Consider the following 19,530-nt stretch of genomic DNA (forward strand, 5'->3'; position numbering starts at 1 on the left):
ACCCCCCTCGGGCAGGTCGAGGCGTGCTCAGTGAGATGTTGCCCTTTAAGTAATGTGTCTGCCCAGTGAGTCTGCTCCTCAGGCATGGATTGAACACTGTGTGGTGTAGCCTGTAGCCACCTGACCGGCATGGCAGACCTCAATACGCATATAACAGTAGCTCAACATACGGCCCACTTAACACGACTTCCACTGTAGAGAGCAGGCGGGCCTTATCAGATCAGTAACCTAGCTTAATCACTGCTCAACGGATTCCTGATAAGATGTTAAAATAGTACTGTACCCAATAGGATCCAGATGGCACTAAACGTTGAATTAAGGTGCATCACTCACTCAGTGCATGGTGTTTCTACACAACCTTAAAGGAAAAATCCACCCAAAACCACTAATTCCTTTAATTTACTGTGTGAACAAGTGCTTCATTTTGGCATTATAATAAGTTTGGTAGCAACATGGAAAATCTGTTGCAGCTGAAGTCGACAACAAAATCCACAATGCAATGCTCTCTATGGGCTGGCTGTCTAGCTAGCTAGGTACCTAGCTAGCAAATGTAGCTACACACAATAATACCAAAGACAATATCAGCATGTAACACAGCTAGTTAGCTGTAAAATCGCCTAAACAAACTGCACTATCAATTTAGGAGTCTGTTCAACCTGCAGATCGATGTGATTTACAGAGTGGACTCTAACATTCGCAACAGCAGATAGACGTTTGAGGAGATGGAAAACATTGCCGAGGCTACGTGAATGGGTCACACGGTGCATTCTGAACGATTCTGGGACAAGGAGCGCTCTCCTTCAAGGAGTGAATGGGAGTCTATTGGGCACTAGCTAAAAAAACATTAGCATGAATTTCATCAACAAGAAGTACCACATAATTATCTCACGTCTCTGAAAATATTTGTTAACTTGCTATCTGTGGTATCGAAAAGCTTTGGAATCATTACATTACCTGCTTATTTTCCTCAAAGTTTGTATCTCGTCATATAGACTGACTTTGAGAAGGGATTGCATGACGATTAGCTTAGCAACCACGGGACGCAGCATGACAACTGGAATGCGATTGGTCGACATTCTGCTGGGTGGGACGTTATACATTACTTATTTCATTGGATTCCTATCTCCTTTCTATAATATCTCTGGCAACGGCACCATGCAATGCACCCTGGACTAAAGAGGCAGACAAATAGGAACAATGTGCTAGATTAGACCCGCCGTTAAATTACACATTTCTCGATGTAGGGATATCGCAAAAATAGGATCAATCGCTCATTTGAGAGAAGACATCCTCCAGAGTTATAATATTGGCCTGTATTGAAATCTGACATACTTAGTAGACGTTTTCATGATCGAAAAGTCGTATTCCTATTAAAACGTCTTAGGGATTGGGGGCAGTATTTTCACGTCCGGATGAAAAGCGTGCCCAAAGTAAACTGCCTGTTACTCAGGCCCAGAAGCTAGGATATGCATATGATTTGGATAGAAAACACTCAAGTTTCTAAAACTGTAAAAATAATGTCTGTGAGTATAACAGAACTGATTTGGCAGGTGAAACCCTGAGGACAACCCATCCAGGAATTTCTTTTTTTGAGGTCACTTGGTTTTCAGTTGGATTTCTATGGGAAGCCCTATTTAATAGGAACCTGGTTGCAGCTCCTATGGCTTCCACTAGATGTCAACAGTCTAGAAATTGGTAGACATTTTTATTTTGAGCTATGAAGAAGTAGGGCTGTTCTTAGTAAGTGTCAAGCCAAGTGGACTCTACTGTTTTGATGCGCGTGAACTGGAGCGCTCTTCACGTTGTTTTTATCCGGTATTGAACACAGTATATTCCGTCTTAAATTTCTTTGATTATTTACGTTTTAGAATACCTTAGGTTGGATTAGGAATGTTGTTTGAAATGTTTGGACCAAGTTTACAGGTAACTTATTAGATACTTTGTAGTCATGTTGGGCGAGTTGGAACCGGTGTATTATAACGCGCCAAATAAATGGACATTTTGGGGATATAAGGAAGGACATTATCGAACAAAAAGACCATTTGTGATGTTTCTGGGACATTTTGGAGTGCCAACAGAAGAAGATCTTCAAAGGTAAGGCATTTATTATAACGTTATTTCTGACTTTTGTGTCACCACTTGCCTGGTTGAAAATTATTTCCATGTGTTTGTATGCGGGGTGCTGTCCTCAGATAATCGCATGGTCTGCTTTCGCCGTAAAGCCTTTTTGAAATCTGACACTGCGGTTGGATTAACAAGAAGTTGAGCTTTATTTTGATGTATTACACTTATATTGTCGTGAATCTTGAATATTGGTATTTCTGTAGTTTAAATTTGGAGCTCTGAAATTTCACTGGATGTCGTCAAATCGAAAGGATCACTAAGAGGTTTTAACTTTCAGTGTAGTGAGAGCGACTTTATCACCGTGCTACGTCATACCGGCCGGATTTCTGCCTGCTTGAACGCCAATAACTCAGATACACATAAAAACATGACTTGACCCAGGGAATCGATAGAACCTCACTCCGAGATCCACAAAAACAATATTACATTCAAAATGGGTGAACCTTTCCTTTAATCCCATGGATGAGTAAGTTTCATATGCCTGGCTTTTCCACTGATTTGAGTGAAAATAATGATCTGAAAATAACTATCTGCTCCGTCTTCTGGCGTCTCTCAGCTCCTGTCCTGTCCTGTCTCCCATCGATGTTGAGAAGTGATGACGTCAGACCACAGTTGAAAGTTCCAATTGGGCAGAGCTTTTCTATCGGAGTAACTGCATGTCATATTTTGCCTTTGCCTGTTTTCTGGCAATCAAAATACAGCATAACCATAAAGATTTTAAATAGTTACCAACAAGTCCGACATCAACATAATATGGGTAATGTAAGACACTTTCAGCTATCCATAATTTTACACACACACACAAGGATGGGGAGGCAGGGTAGCCTAGTGGTTAGAGCGTTGGACTAGTAACTGGAAGGTTGCAAGTTCAAACCCCCGAGCTGACAAGGTACTAATCTGTTAACCCACTGTTCCTAGGCCGTCATTGAAAATAAGAATTTGTTCTTAACTGACTTGCCTGGTTAAATAAAGGTTAAATACAAAAAGGATGTTTCAAGCCTGGTGGACAATGCTGTACAAATTGTCAGAGCAGCGATAGGCTAGAGTCAGCAGCTGCATGCACTTTTCAGCTTGACTCATTCAAATGTAATAAAACAGCGTAAGGAGTGCTTGAGGGACCGAAGGTCTGGATGCTCTCTCCATTTAAGCAAGAGCTGCAGTAGGACACCCTTGTTATGATGTTTGTTTCAGATTCTGGTGACACAATCAAACCAAATATAACTTTTTCAAGTCAATATAGATAAACATCATTCTCAAGTAGATTTTTTTTATATTTTCTTGTGTACCACTCTGTCAAGTTCAGCACCATGAAGAATGAACTGCCTTATCACACCCCTTCATTTAATAAGTTAATCACACATGTAGCCTGTCTGCAGTGCAACAAAAAGCAATTTGTCAATGGTGAGCTTGTTGTCATGTCGCCGTTGTCATGCTCTGTTGTTTAGCTGTATCCTCTGATAATGTATATCTGATAATGCTTAATAAGGCAGGCAACTGTCTCTGTGCTGCTGTATGCTACAGGCTCACTAGGCTACTACAGGAGCCCCGTGTTTGGCCTCAAGTGTCTGTGCAGCGTGCTTCTTAAATGGTCCGAGTTGCACCTAATGGTGACTTCCTGGCGTTATGGCCGCCGCCTCCCACTGGATAATGCACTAATGAAGGGTGGCAGGAAGGACCAGGGGTCCGGAACAGATCGTGGGCAGCTGGCGGAGCAGGAGAATAGGAAGCACCGCCGCCGAGGCGAAACTGCAGCAAGAAGCAAATGAAAGCTCATATCTGCCATCTCCCTCGCCTCTCTGCACTTTCCTGTTTGGACTTGAAGGTGATTGGAGCCAAGGCAGTGACAGTTGACGGAAGCTTTGTGAGGAGAGAGTATTTATTTACCGTGAGACGCGGTGATGCTGTTCAGGATGCGGTTTCACGCAGGATGTGCCCCCCCCCCCGCCCCTCAGATTTGATCATCTCACAAAAGAGTTCTGAGGCAGGTGCTGGGAGGCCCCTGCTCTAGGCAGGCTGCATTGTGTAAGAGACTGGGAGGCTAGAGGCTGAGGGGCTGGGCCTAGACTGACTCAGCAGCACTCACTCAGCACGGCTTCCTGCTCTGCCTCGGGAGGTGGGACCAAGGTTAGCACAGGTCACTACGAAAGGGAGTGGGAAACATTAAAGGTCCAATGCAGCCACTTCTATCTCAATATCAAATCATTTCTGGGTAACATTTAAATACCTTACTGTGATTGTTTTCAATTAAAATTGTAGAGAAATGAACAACAAAAAAACAATTTCTCAAGCAAGAATTTTGCTTGGACTGTCTGGGAGTGGTCTGAGTAGGGAGGGGAAAACTGAAAACTATTTTTTGTTGGCAGAGGGGTTTGGCCTATTAACTAATTTACCGCCTGGTGATGTCACCAGGCAGGCCAAGCTCCATCCCACCAAAACAGGCTGAAATTTCAAGCTGTCTTTTCAAAAATACCTTACACTAGAATGAACATTATCATACTTTTCACAATTTCACAGTATTATTTGAACCTCATAGTGTGGAAACATATATATAAAACACAGGAAAATCACATTTTTGACTTCACTGGGCCTTTAAGAGTGTGTTCCGATACACACTCTTAAAGAGTGTGTGTGCATGTGTGTGCGCGTGCCTGAGAGTGTGTGTAGACCTTGCCAGGAATTCCGCTTGGCTTGTAAAACGGAAGGGAAGGGGTGTCATGTTTAAATCTCCATAATTACATTGTATGGTGTAGGTACTGTGCAATTATCAGTGTTGTCACCCTCCAATACAGTAATCTCCTTACCGAAAGCAAAAAGTGAGTATATTTACTGTTATATTACTTCTAACAACTTATTCTCCACACACATTGACTTTCACCTGTCTGAGTTCTGTTGTCCTGTAGCCAGACTGCTAGTCTGGAGGCAGAGGGTGTTGTCAGCTAGTGAGCATGGTGAAAAGGTGAGCCACATTGACGCCTGCCTGCTCGGTGGTGTCATGTCGGTACTAGTCCACACACACCAGGTTTCAAAGGTCGTTTTTTTATTAGCTGCCTTACGGCTGGACACCAGAGTCTAAACTCAGACCTGCCACATAAAACGCACATTTGTTGAGAGTGTGCAAAGTGATAAACCATCCAGTCTCCAGGCAGCATCGCATTAATACACTTAAGTAGCTCACTGAACCTCCTAAGCAACGGTGGCAAAAAAAAAAAAAAAAAACATCCTCCATTTTGCAATCAATTCAGTCTCTGTTAAATTGCAGTGTTGCTCATACTTTGGAATTGTGCATTTTCATTGTCAGTGATGTTTTGATTTTGTTGTCAATGCTTCTTATTGATATTGGTAAATAAAAGGAGCAGTTGTCATTCAGAAATGTATCTTCAAAACGGTGATAATAATTGAGGCTGCTCTTGCAACATTTGCATCAAGACTGGTAGTATATAAGGTTAATAAAGGCTTTCATGAGGCTTACAAATACAAAAGTATATTGTATCTCCATTTTGTTCATGGATCACTTCTCTAAGTAGTGAGATATTATACTGACCGCCTCATGCTTCAAGAGATAATGTAGAATTTAGGAGGCTGTGCTTAACGCTTATAATGTGGGAGTTAAGCAGAGTAGTTCACATCTCATTATTTCTCGTAAAATGAATACTTGGAACACTGGTGTTCAAGCAAATCAGAATGTGGGCTTACACTGGTATTGATGTAACGAGGTGACTCTAAATTGGTGTACTTTATCATAAACAAAGACTATCTTTGTTTTCTTATGCTTTATGTGGAGATTTCATCTGAATACTTCCAGGCTGTAATGTTGCGAAGACACATGGAATGCAATACCTACTTGATTATTCAGAAAATATCTAGGTTATATTATTGTCTGTTTTCCACAATAATCAGCTTTATTGTATTTGCAGCAGCAGCTGACCCTTAACAGAAGCAGAGACTGTACTCCTCATCTTCATTTAGCCCCCCTGAAGGAGTGGATAATGTGCAGGGTGCCCCAGTAAACTCTGCCTCTCTCCTCGCTTCTCTCTCTGGGTGCAGTGTATTAGTGAGTTCCTACAGGGCACTACACCTCCATCTCCGGAGATGTGATCCTGCCATTGACAGGCGGATGGAAATAATCCAAACAACAACTAGATACACGTCTCAGGGCTTTTGGCTCCAGCTGTTTTCAAAGAATCTCTGGTAAATAACCTGAGAGAGCAACACTATTTAGACTGGGACAGCCTCTACTGAGTCTGTTGTGGTGGCTTTAGATCTGAAAGGGAAGTGGTGGCCCTATGCTTGTTGTGGTCCACCTCTTGACAATGTCCATCCATGTGCCTAACAAGCACTGACACATGTTTTATGTCACGTAATAATTCACTTTTCTCAATTCATCTACGTGTGACCGACCGGCTCTATTTGGTCTTATGTTTTTTTTTTACGTAGCACAATTTGAAATTGTGTTTTTAACACTGGATAAAAGTAGAGACTAAGAGCTAGAAAATTGTATATCATGGGCTCCGGAGTGGCGCAGCGGTCTAAGGCACTGCATTTCAGTGCTAGAGGCGTCACTACAGACCCTGGCTTGAATCCAGGCTGTATCACTACCGGCCGTGATTGTTAGTCCCATAGGGTGGAGGACAATTGGCCCAGTGTCGTCCGGGTTTGGCCGGTGTAGGCCGTCATTGTAAATAAGAATTTGTTCTTAACTGGCTTGCCTAGTTAAATGAAGGAGTCATTAAAACATTTTTTAAATATTTATATATACACTACCGTTCAAAAGTTTGGGGTCACTTAGAAATGTCCTTGTTTTTGAAAGATAAAACTTTTTTTTTCTCCATTTAAAATAACATAAAATTGATCAGAAATAGAGTGTAGACATTAATGTTGTAAATGACTATTGTAGCTGGAAACGACTGCTTTTTAATGGAATATCTACATAGGCATACAGAGGCCCATTATCAGAAACCATCACTCCTGTGTTCCAAAGGCAAGTTGTGTTAGCTAATCCAAGTTTATCATTTTAAAAGACTAATTGATCATTAGAAAAACATTTTGCAATTATGTTAGCAAAGATGAAAACTTTTGCTGATTAAAGAAGCAATAAAACTGGCCAGCTTCCCGGATGTTGACGTTGAGACTGGTGTTTTGCGGGTACAGGCTGTTTTTAATGTTATACCGAGCGTTGGTGACTGCTGGCAACAATTGAATTATAATTTTTTGCCAACCTTTCCTGACATGGGCCATATTCAACGGGTGTTGTGAGTTCATAAATTTGTCAGTTATTCTGCGAATTTACCAGCTACGTCTATTGACAGTAGTCTCAGTGACATCATGAACATTCTATTAAAATGGTTACTTGCATAGTGGAGTCTCTTGTTTAGACATGTAGCAAGTTAGCTAAACAATGAACCATAATCCCAACTCATAGCGTTGTTTCCTTCCATGAATCTTTAAGTAGCTAACCAACCAGGTTCAATGTTAGCTAGCTAACATTAGTCTATAACTAGCAATGCAAATAGTTATGAGATACGAATAATATTACTACACAGATCATACATGTAGCATTAGCTAGCGAGAGCAACACTTATGCAGCTCTACTATGTGATATCTTTAAAAAATAAAATAAAAACCATTAGAAGGGATTACCAACACATACTGACCAGCTCTTGTCATAGACAGAAGCGAGCTACATGGCAGAACAATCTGAAATCATCTCTCGGCATATCCAGCCCACTCACTATCTCAGCCAAGCATGAGTGCGGGATGGTTTTTGCTTTTTCCCCGTGGCTAAACCAACTCTGCTCATAATTTTAACAATTTTATTTGTATTTATAGATGGAATACAAGTTTGTAAGTAAGGCACATGAATGTTCACATGTTCCAAAAGGCATTTCTGCCAAAATACACATTTTGATAAAAAATAAAAAGTTAACATTAAAAAAAAAATGTTTTGCTGAATTCCTGGTGATTTTAGTCTTTTTTTTTTTTTTAACCAAATACTTTGGGGGACCCCAACAAAATCACTTGAGGGCATGTTTAGTGGCGAATCAGGTGTTATCTTGGTCAGAGGGTGTGGCTAGCAGCTTTTACAAGATTGGCCTGAGAATATTGGGCTGAGAAGATGACCTCTCAAAGACACTGTGCCTAGGCCGTCATTGAAAATAAAAATTTGTTCTTAACTGACTTGCCTAGTAAAATAAAGGTACAAATAAAAAAATTAAAAACTTACCTCAGTGCAAAGATTACTAGGCCAATGATTTAATGTTATTGGCTATGGGGACTAGGGCTAAATGCAATTTTAATTTAGTGATATGTTCAGTGAGTAATTGATTAAGAGGATACTATTTGATTTTGCATGAATAGGCATGCAAAAAACAAGTTAGATAGCGTTGCATCAGCTCGTGTATTTACCACAGCTATCTGTTGGATCTCAGCCCTAATTTACGTTTTGGGATATGGGCCCTATTGGAGCTGACATAAAGCATAATCTCAGAGAATTATTTAAAGGCAAATGCCATAGTGGCGTTTTTCCCTTCTCATGATAACGGAGGGAGCATAGATTGGTAAGAGGCGGATAATATATGTGTGAGATTGATCAGTGAGTAGCGACCCCATTATCTCCAGAGATGTTAATTATACTGTGCTCAGCTTGCATGTCAAAAGCCAGATAATTGAAGAAGGTAAAAGATCTGCGCCACACTTTATTTATGCTTTCACTTTGAGGCTGGCGGCAGATATCCTCTCACTTTACTTTCTTTCTTTTGCTCTCTCTCTCTCTCTCTCTATTTCCCTTATTAGCCCCATTTATTTATTGTTCGGTAATATTATACTGTCAAATATGATCATTTTGCAGAGGTATTATTCACAATCATCACCTCTGTGCGCTCTCTTTGTGCTGCCTGGATCATCTCAGGTTTCTAGTGGTCGGTCGGTCTGTGTGGGACAGCAGTGGGCCTGACTGTGGACCCTGCAGGAAGGAGGACAGCATTGTGCAGTGCAGATATAACCCCTGGATTTAGTCCTCTGGAGTAACCAAAGAGCCTCCAGCTGAGACATGACTCCTCTCCTGTTGTCAATACTCCCTTAATCACACTATTATTCATACCTGTTTGCCTTCCCTGAAAAAAAATAGAGGTGTAATCTGTTTTAAAGCTGTGGTGTAAAGAAAAGTAGGGATTTCCCCACCTCATGGTGCTCGGGTGCCTGCTTGTTGACCTCTGTGAAATGGCTTCATTGTGTAACTGGGGATATCAACAGTTAGTTGGGTTGTGAAAATGTAGAGAGAGGCTAACCATATGTGAATGCTTAAGTTTGGTATTGGTGCAAACTAGAAAGAGGAGATGACAAAAAGCTTTTGTTGTTGAGTGGCATACTGCCTTTCTCTGGTTACTCAGACAGTTATCTACCTAAAGTGGTCTTCACAAATGCATTGATGTGAGAGTCAATTGAAACTTCTTAAAAGGCTCTTGTTATTTCTGTTGTTTATGTTTTGAGTGTCATTCCTCTGCCTGAACCTCTGAATTCATCTCACAACATAATGAAACCCTGCAAAGGGACTTTTCTTAAACACTTTGTCTTACAAAAGTGTTTTTTTTTTCATCACCTATCCTGCTGATAGAGGTAACATCAAAACAGTCTTTCCTGTGGTTTGAGTTGTGGTGTTTCTCTGTGCTGCAATCCATGTCTGTACACTAACAACAGACGCGCACGCACAAGTGTTTTCTCTTCAACCATTTGTATGCTTCACCACATCCCCTCTGTTGACCAGTCTGTATAAGCTTATCAAACTCTCTCTGTGACACCTCTAGACCAATTACAAAATCTGTGTTGATGTTCGTACTACTGAATTAAACAATAAACAATAGCCATATTTAGTCTGTCAGGACTATACCTTGAATTTATTTCATAACATTGCTTATATATGATTCGTGAGGTTCCTTCAATTCCTTAAGTATCTCCCATCACTGACTGTGAATCTGATTGGATTTAAGCTGCAGCACAGGAGTGTGATGATGCTGCTGTATGCACGTTCCTTCTCCTCCTGTATTGTCATGGTGACTGGGGGAGGGGGTGACCCTGTAGGAGTAGATGAACAGTGGTCATCGTTCACCTCAGGGGCTGATGGACAGATGCTGATTTAGGTTGATTTAGTGCATCACCTGGTGGACACTACTAGGAATGATCCCATCTGAATGGAGTAGGAGCTGGCTGCGGGAAGTGTGGGTTTGGAGAGCTCTACTGATTCCACGTCATACAGGGTTCTACCACAGAGGGCTTAAATGAACCTCAACTCCTTATTCTATGGCCTGCAAGAGAAAGAGTGTTTTCCGACAGGAAAGAAACATGTCAACTCTCTGACATCACCATCCTGACGTTAAGAAGGAGGCCTTTTTCACACACTACTCTTTTAAGTCAGTGTGTCATAAACTAGTTCCTAGGGCACAGCGTTAGCTATTCATCATGTTCACATTTGTGACCCACCACCTGGATTCAGTCCAATGTAGCAAAATTTGAAATTGTGTTTTTTACATTGGATAAAAGTAGAGACTCAGAGCTACAAATGGTATATCATACACTACAGTTGAGGGAAAATGGAAAGTAATTCTGCTTTGAATGTTCATCAACTTGTAACCCCACTTTGGAGAAAATGCCCCTTGAATGGTTTGGTATGCCAACTGGAGAGCTCTTCTTTGTCTACACCCCTTCAGCATCGTTCACACCCTCTTAAGCTTTACCCCCACCCATCTCTTTAAAGATTCACATGTGAGGCCATGTGCTAAACAGAGTGAGTAGTGTAGTAAACAACCAAAGTTTTGAAGGCTAAATATGGTAACCGTAGTAGTCTACAATAAGGGAGTCCTTGGCCTATATCCTAATCTGACTTTGGTGCAGGTTATGTTGTTCACATTACCATCTCTGGTAAACACACTCTATATCAAATAAAAGTGAATTTGTCACATGCACAGGACACAGAAGGTGAAAATAGTACAGTGAAATGGTTACTAGCGTATTTGCTTAGTAGCAATATCAAAAACAAAGTTTCCAGATACAAATATTTGATCATTATTAGATTACGCTTACCCCAGACACACTTGTCTAAATTGATGGGTCATGTGAAAGAAATGCTATAGCCACATCTAGCTAAGTGGATGGGTCACTATTGTCTAGACATGTACACATGTTCATGAAATACAATAGCTGGCCGTAATCTCCCCCAGACACACCTTGCTAACTTGATGGGTCATGTAATCATCTGGCGAAGTAGAGTCTCTTGTTTGGACATGTAACTAGCTAGCTAAACAATGAACTGGAATAAACCAAACTCATACTGCTACCAATACCAATACCAAACGTATTGTCATACAGTAGCCCTAGTATGAATATGCAAGTAGCTAAAGCTAACCAACTAGGTTCGATGTTCGCTAGCTAACTAACTTTAGGCTATAATTAGCAGTGCAAATAGCCCATCACAACTTTTTCCAACTGATCTGTTGATTGCGCCTGCTAAATTCAGGGCGTCAGTGTTGTTGAGAAAAGTAACACATTTTGTATTTTTCGATGGCTGACGTTGTAAAAACAAAAAAAATCTGCTCTAGAAAGGATGATCAACACATACTGAGCAGCAAATGTTATCGACAGAAGCATGCTTCACGGCAGACCAATCCACACTCATCTCCCGGCATGTCCAGCCCATCCATTATCTCAGCCAGTCATGGCTAGCGGGAAGGTTCCTGGCTTTTTCCATAGCTAAACCAACTTGGCTTGTAATTGAACAATTTTATTTGTATTTACTTAGGGAATACAAGTTTGTTATTAAGGCACATACAAGTTCACATATTCCAGAAGGCTTTTCTGCCAAAAAATGCATTTTGATAAAATACCAAAAAAAAGACGTTCAAATGATCACAAAACCTCCTGTGAAGTAGTGACGTGCAACATACGCCTGCCTAGCTTCCTGAAACGGGTCACATTTTGAACCGTATTAGAATGGTTTGTGATTTGACTTCAGTTGTTCTCTGTGCTTCGTAATGCCAGTATACAGTGTTATCTGTGTTGAGGTCATTACTTTAATAGGCTTTATTGATCTAAACAACATTAGGGGTTGCGGTGATGTTATTAAGGTAGAGATAACTTCGGTGTAATTCCACTAAAACAATATATTAGTGCTTTATTGGTCTAAATAACTTTACCTTTTAGACAGTAATGCAGGAGTAAGTCACCCTGGCTCTTTATGTCTCCGGGATCTTAATAAAGCATTTCCTCTGGACAGCCTGCTGTGAAGAGAGTGAAAAACGACAGGTTAAAAGGCATGCTGGGAAGTTTCCATGCCATCACTGTAAATCATTTCTTTTGAGTACACAAATAAAGCTTGAGAAGAGCTGTGAGCGGGGAGGGACCAGGGGAGAGTTAGTGGAGCCACGGGCCTCAAAACAGTCTGTTTTACACATGAATGTACTGGTGGAAGTAGTGAGTCCAAGGTTCCCCATGGTTCTCCGTGGTTCCCAGTGCTCAGGGGGACGTGGGCACCTCCGTGCAGGCAGTAGCTCAGTGGTCTACCTTGTTAACACCCATATGTAGGAGTTATTACAAATGTAGGATCCTAATTTGATCACCCTGTTGAAGGAGAACTTCTTGCAATGCGGTTTATAAAGGCTTCTGAAGTTTGTAATTTCCACTTTGAAATTTGACTTAATTTTCCCTTATGTATCAATCCCTACATGTATCAATCCCTACAAAAATGTCCATTAATTCAACTCCAAATAATAATTCACATTTCCAGTTGCTGCAGGATTATTTTCCTGCTGTAGCAAACTGGCTCAAATTAAGATCCTACATCTATATACGTCTTATACTTTTCTTCCTCTGATCGATGTGTCAGAAATGAGCTTTGGGTAGACTAACATCCTGACATATTTAACAGATTTGTAGCAATAATTAAAGTATGGGTATTGTTAGTGTTTTTCTTATTGATTAAACTGTTCATTGGTTTATACTGCAAACTTTTTAATGGACAGTTGCAATATTTCTTTCCTTTCAAGGGCACACTATATCCAATATTTATATGAAATAACGATCCCATTTATCAGGAAGCATATTTTCAGGGGAATTTTAATTTGCAGCTATTTAAAGCCTGGGTTTTGGTAATGAATTATTTTGTCATCTTGCCTCTGATGAGATTCATCTTTAATAACTGTAACAATTATTTTATTAAAAAGAGAAGCCGTGCATTATGGCTATCTCGCCAAGGTCTCGAGCTGGAAAGAATTCTCATTAAGAGCATTATATTACCCCGTAGTGCTTTCATTTGGATGTCCCGCTGAAATTACATTACGTGTCAACAATGCTTGTGTTAGAAGTAAGCAGTCATATTTACAGAGGCTAGCTTTTTTCATTTGCCAGCTGACACTTGGAGATTAAAAGAGATACTAATGCTTAATATCTGATTAAGTCATTTAAATGGGAAAACTGTTCTAAAAGGTTGACTTTTAATATAAAGTGAGGAATTGAGTTCTCTACCTTCTGGCTTTGATATTAGTTTTACATTTTGGAACCAACTTAGGATTGTGGTAATGATACTTTTGTTAAACAAAGCACTGACACCCAACCCACCCAATTTGATTCCTGTCCAAATTGGATGTATGTCCTAGTGTCATGATTGATCAATCCTATGTTTGTTCTACGACATCATGAAGACGTGTTGTGTTGTCAGGTTTGTCATGCTTTGTGTCTGTCTGGCAAAGCGCTGGCTCAGGAAGGGTTTTCGTTAATGACATGGTTGTAATTGTTTGTCAGTGTGGTAATGTGTGATTTCCTATCACCATGTGAAGTTGGGAGGTTGAAGAAGGAAGGAGGCATGGTGTCAGGAAGACAAAGTGCTGTGATTTGTCACCAGCCAAACGTCTTGTAAAATATTTTTTTACTCGCCCACATAGTCTTCGGGGAGGGGGCTGTAACATCATGATAATTTAAATACTGTATAACTCCTTCATATGCCATCATTTTCTCTCGAAACGGAACATACAGGAAGCCCAGCAGTAAATTAGTAGTTCTCTCGTCTGTAAACATAATAGTGAGTTTTGTCCCACACAAGTGTTCCTAAAGGCAACTGTGTTTTTGGAGGAATGAAAACTTGGTGATCTGAGGGATATTGTGACAAGCAAGCAATAGAGACAAAAAGCATTTGGAGAGAATGAATGATTGTGTGTCGCTGTGTGTGCCACGCGTTTGTGTCAGTGAAGTGATGCCTACCATCTCCGTTTTTAAAGGAAGACAGAAGTGAAATCACCAAATGTAACGTAAACTTTTATTTTTAGATTTTGGTTAGAATCCTCACTTCCTTAAATGTATTATTTTCAACAGAGGCTATTTCACCATCTGATGAGAAGAGATATTTCAAATTTGCTCAGTATAAGTGGAAGACTGCATGTGACCAGGTAATTTGGGGTAAATCATTTCTTCACCTCATCACGTTGTTGTGGTGCCCATGTACTGTATTGGATGGGTCTACTCCTCTTTCTACCTCCATGTTGGTTTGGTAGGGGGGTAGATTCCCCCTAGTTATCAAATTAATGAGTTCCAATCAGGAAACAAGCCAAACAAAGGAGAAGTGTTACAGTATGCAGATGTCTCCAGAGGGTGCTACTTATTGTCACAATTGCCCTTTTGTCCGCCCCCCCCCTCCCCCATTTCAATTCATGTCTTCATTGGTTATTCTCAGTCTGGTTTTGCACACATGGGTAGTGTAATCAGCTAAATGTAGCTGTTGCTTTCTTATTATTACCTGGGTGCTTAACACAGATTTTTTTTCCTTCAAGGACAAATGGTGTACGAGAAGGCTGATCCCGTGTGAAGTCCCTGAGCTCCCGGCGAGCAGCAGATCCCTTTTCAGCACCAGCTGTTCTCTCAGATACACTGGGCCGCACTGAAATTCTCTTAATATAATTTTGGGGACTCAGGAGAATAGCGCAAAACATGCGTCCCAGCGAGGAGAGCGTTGAATTTTTCATCAGCAGGCCTCAACTCGCTGAGTTAGTGGGCAGCGCTTTCATTCATGAGCAGATGTTCAGCGCAGTTACGCTCTGCAGTTAATGTGAACTTATTGGCCTCTCTGCCATTGGCTGCAAGGACGTTGGCAGCGACCTGGCATCTGAGAATTACTCCTGGTAAAAAGCGCAAGCCAGGGAAGTGTAGCCGTGGCCTTTTTTTAGCCACTTCCCAGCCCACAAGCTGTAGCCGGAGAGCAGGGGAAGGCTCTGACAGGCCATCAGTCTTAGGCCCGACAGTGATGAAACACTCTCTGCTGTTTGCTGGGGGAATAGCAGTGAAAATTCCTGAAGACAAGTTTATCATTCATTTCTTATGACAAACTAAACATGAAACCCACACGACTTGGCAAGAGAATGCGCTGCGTGATAGGCTAGCACAGGAAGGTACAGGTCCCAGTTGTTAGTCAATGGGTACTAGGGATATAGTGGTTTCGATACCCTTGAAACAGGAAATTCATGTAAACCAGGCAGCTGCGAACAGGTAACTTTCTCTCTGTCTGGCCCTGGTTGGTTCACGGTAGAGCCCAGCTGGTGCTGAGGTCAGCCTGGTTGTTCAGACATCTGTTGAACCAAGCCTCTCCAATTGGGTTTGATGTGGCTCTCTAGATCAGTAATACTTTCCTACAAACTCTGTAAAAGGCTTGCTAAAGGATTACATAAAGGCCTATTAACTTATCAAGATGAGTACGTGACTGCGTTGAGTGGGTAACATTCGGCTCACCATGGGAGCAGTGTGAAAGTCATTGCGGTAAAGTTGTGGATGTGGGACTTTAATAGGAGAATGTTTGTTTCTGCTGTACGTCTCATTCTCACTTTCCAATTGGTCCTTTTCAGGTTGGGTTTATGAGAGCAAAACTAATTAGTGTTTCTAAATTCAGCAGAAAAAAAAGTCAGTTGGGTTGATTGTTCTGGTTTCCTCTCCTGTGTCAGGCGCTCAACAATAAAATAAGACTCTAATCATTTTCTAACTGCTCGTATTTTTAAACCAGAGTTGAATGTCATTCCCGGTCTCCTGGCATTTTGTTTGGCAAGATCAGGGACCAGCGGTTAGCCTCTCGCCGTGCTGTCTTTGTGATTCGTGGGAAGTTTATGATGGGGCTGGTGGAAAAAAACAATGCGTGGGGTTGTTTCTGCTTTGATTGTGAACGTCCTGCTGACAGGAGCAGGCTAGTGAGATTACAGTAGCTCTCTGACATTCCCTATTGCCTTTATTAAGAGAGCTCCAGCTGCAGCGAGCCCTCAGGAAACACCAGCACTGAGCAGGGCAAACCCGTGGGCCGCTGGCCGCCGGGAGAGGGAGAGGGAGCCCTGTTTGAGTTGGCAGACAGTCCCCTCTCCTCTCAGGGAAGTTCTGCTGCCTCTGCAGAAAGGCCAGTGGCGGGTAGCTCTTACAGGACAGGACGCGCGGTGGTGATTCCAAGGGCAGGATGGGCTTTTTCCACCTCTCCTTCCTTTCAGGAAACACATTTAGCCTTTTCTTCCCTCCCTGTTTTAAAAAGGAGAGAAAAAGTGGAGGTGGGGGATGCAGACCGAGTGACAGAAGTAAGCCATATGATGTTGGTGTTAATCTGTGGCGTTTTATTTGAGATGGGGTGTGCAATGTTCCAACAAGTTATTTCAGTGTGCTCCGTGTTCTCTGAGCCCTCGACTCGGGGCCGGGGTTTTATTTATATTGAATCCCAAAAAGTTTATAGGTCTTTTTAACAACGTGCCATAAAACTTACACTGTTTTTTATTTTTCCATCCACAGCGGAGGGATTTGTCTTCAGAGGGCAGTAATTAAGCAGAAGGAGCTGTGGGTCTAGGGTTAGGGTGGAACGGTGTTTAAATGCAATTAGAGCACAGCTAGAATACATTTGAACTCAATTACAGTTTTCTGAATGTGCCCTTATTTGTTTAATCAAGGGAATTCTCATTTGAGATGCTAAATATGTATCCAAAGATATTTAAAACATGGAAAGAAAATAAGCTCTGAGGAACAGCCTACTTGATGCTGCTCTAATGAAGAATTGTTTGAAAGTGACCCCACGCATGCACGCACGCAAGCACACATTGTGACATAGAGTATTTACTAGCATAATACTGTTTCTCAATAACAGGGTGGTACCCAACAGGAATGAAATACTGTGTTTGTCGTTTTTCGATTGAAGGAGTGCCATAGATTTCTTAATTTCCTATTGATATTAATATCTTCCTAATTTTCTCCTTTTCACTTTTATTCCTCCCCTCCCTTCTCTCTCCCCCCCTCTCTCTCTCCCTCCCCCTCTTCCACCTGCTTGTGTTTTCCTCCAGCCAAGAGACTCCAGTGGTGACCCCCTTTGGAGACAGAAATCAAAGTAAGTGACTAGAGTAAGACCCCATTGACACAACCAGAGACTCCTAATAGACATGACAGATCTATACTCATATTAAATACACTACATCCATGGACGAGAGTTTCCCTGTATAGAGGGTTTTCAACTAAACAAAGGCCTAGTCAAGTGAATCCACATTACACTTGTTTGAGCTATATCTCAGAGAAACATAATACATGCAACTGTTTACATCTGATGAAAATTGAGATTGCAAAACAATAAATTAGATTTTACATGCAGATGTAGGATCCTAATTTGATCACTATTTTGTTGAGGAGAATTTTCCTGCACCTCAGGAAATGCAAACTTGTAGTGTTTTCAAGGTTTCAAATGTCAGACTTCATTTGCCATAATGTAAAAAAATTATCAACCCCAACAAAAAATATCAATGAATTATAATCCACATAATAATTTACATATCCTGTTGCTGCAGGATTATTTTCCTGCTGTAGAAAACTGTCTTAAATTAAGATCCTACACCTGTAGTAACAGGTGCTATTGTAATTGATCCGTTGTTTTTTGCCATTTAGTATTTACATTACTTTGAATGATGCAGAAATTTTAGTGACAATGCATGATCAACATAGGTTCCCTGTACCGTAACCCCCGAATCCACACCACCGTATTGTCACAGTTCCCACTGGTTACACACTTGAATCAAAGTTTTTTTCCACCTCAATTCAATGAAATTACATTGATCCAACGTGGAATAGGTGTTGAATTGACATTTGTGCCCAGCGGGTTGTGACTGAATTCAAGGCAAAAACATGACCAGATACTATATGCAGGTTCACGTCTGTAAGTCTCCTCGCACCGTCTCCCAAGTCATTTACACTGTGTGTGGTGTATAAACACATCCAAAACAAACAATGACCCAGTGCAGACTCCACACTGCAAAACTATTTCAAAGCCTGGAGTATACTGTAAACACTAAACATGGCTGACCTTCCTACCGACCACACCACCTTCACGCTCGGGAAGCTCAGACTTAAATCTAGTGTTTGCGTTAAGAGCTCATTTTGACCTTGGCGAGACATGTTGTAGATTACATTTATCTGTTCAGTCTCTTGTCTGTTTCAGTCAGATATTGGTCAGGTTGTATTCTGTGACCGTATGGCCATGATCCTCAGTCTGCAATTGAATACTTACATATGACTTAAGCCTCCACAGAGAAATCCTGTCACATTTCATATGGTAACACTGTCCAGTGCCTTGACGCGGAGATGAAACACAGTTTGTCTTCCACTGGGTTGGATGGTGTTGTTGTTGGATTAGAGTAGGGTTTCAGACATCGGGTAGGAGTACAGGTTAGCTCTGCTAGAGCCAGTTACTGTCCCTGACTGCTAGGCAGAGCTATACTGGCTTATTTGGATAGTCCATCAGTAGATGTCTACAGACTTATCTACTAACCCTAACCTTAACCCCTATCCTAAACCTAAACTTAACCCTAGCCCTAACACTAAACCTAATCGTAAGTTTAGCAAGCAGTTATTTCTAAACAGATGGTCCTACCATCAACAAACTATCTGTAGAGCATCTACAGATGGACCATCTGGACTATCCAAATGTAGTCTGACCCTATACAGGTTTATATGAACTATACTGGTTTACATATCCTCTGCTGTGTTACCCTCAATGGAGTCAGGGGGGGTGCTGAGAACTCCTCCTTAACAGTGGTGAAAAAAGTACCCAATTGTCATACTTGAGTAAAAGTAAAGATACCCTAATAGAAAATGACTCAAGTAAAAGTGAGTCATCCGGTAAAATACTACTTGAGAAAAGTCTGGTTTTAAATATACTTAAATATCAAAAGTTAAAGTATAATTAATTTCAAAATGCCTTATATTATGCAAACCAGACGACACCATTAACTTTTATTTTTATTTTTTTATGGATAGCCAGTTGCAACACTCAGGCATCTTTTACAAACGAAGCATGTGTGTTTAGTGAGTCTGCCAGATCAAAGGCAGCAGGGATGACCAGGGATGTTGTCGTGATAGGGGAGTGAATTGGAC

The 19,530-nt window shown here is 41.2% G+C and overlaps 1 protein-coding gene across 12 annotated transcripts in view; it reads left to right on the top strand.

Annotated features, from left to right (window-relative positions):
* The window catches only part of LOC110527876 (forkhead box protein P1-B), a 205,459-nt gene that overhangs the window by 47,946 nt on the left and 137,983 nt on the right, over nt 1-19,530 (top strand). For all 12 annotated transcript variants that reach the window (XM_036983357.2, XM_090240940.1, XM_036983359.2 and 9 more), the window contains exon 3: nt 17,454-17,497. The gene's annotated coding sequence lies outside the window, so the exon portion shown is untranslated. The remainder of the gene's footprint in view (nt 1-17,453; nt 17,498-19,530) is intronic.

The sequence above is a fragment of the Oncorhynchus mykiss genome, chromosome 7, assembly GCF_057628025.1.
Source record: "Oncorhynchus mykiss isolate SJ-2025 chromosome 7, ASM5762802v1, whole genome shotgun sequence".
Taxonomy (NCBI): domain Eukaryota; kingdom Metazoa; phylum Chordata; class Actinopteri; order Salmoniformes; family Salmonidae; genus Oncorhynchus; species Oncorhynchus mykiss.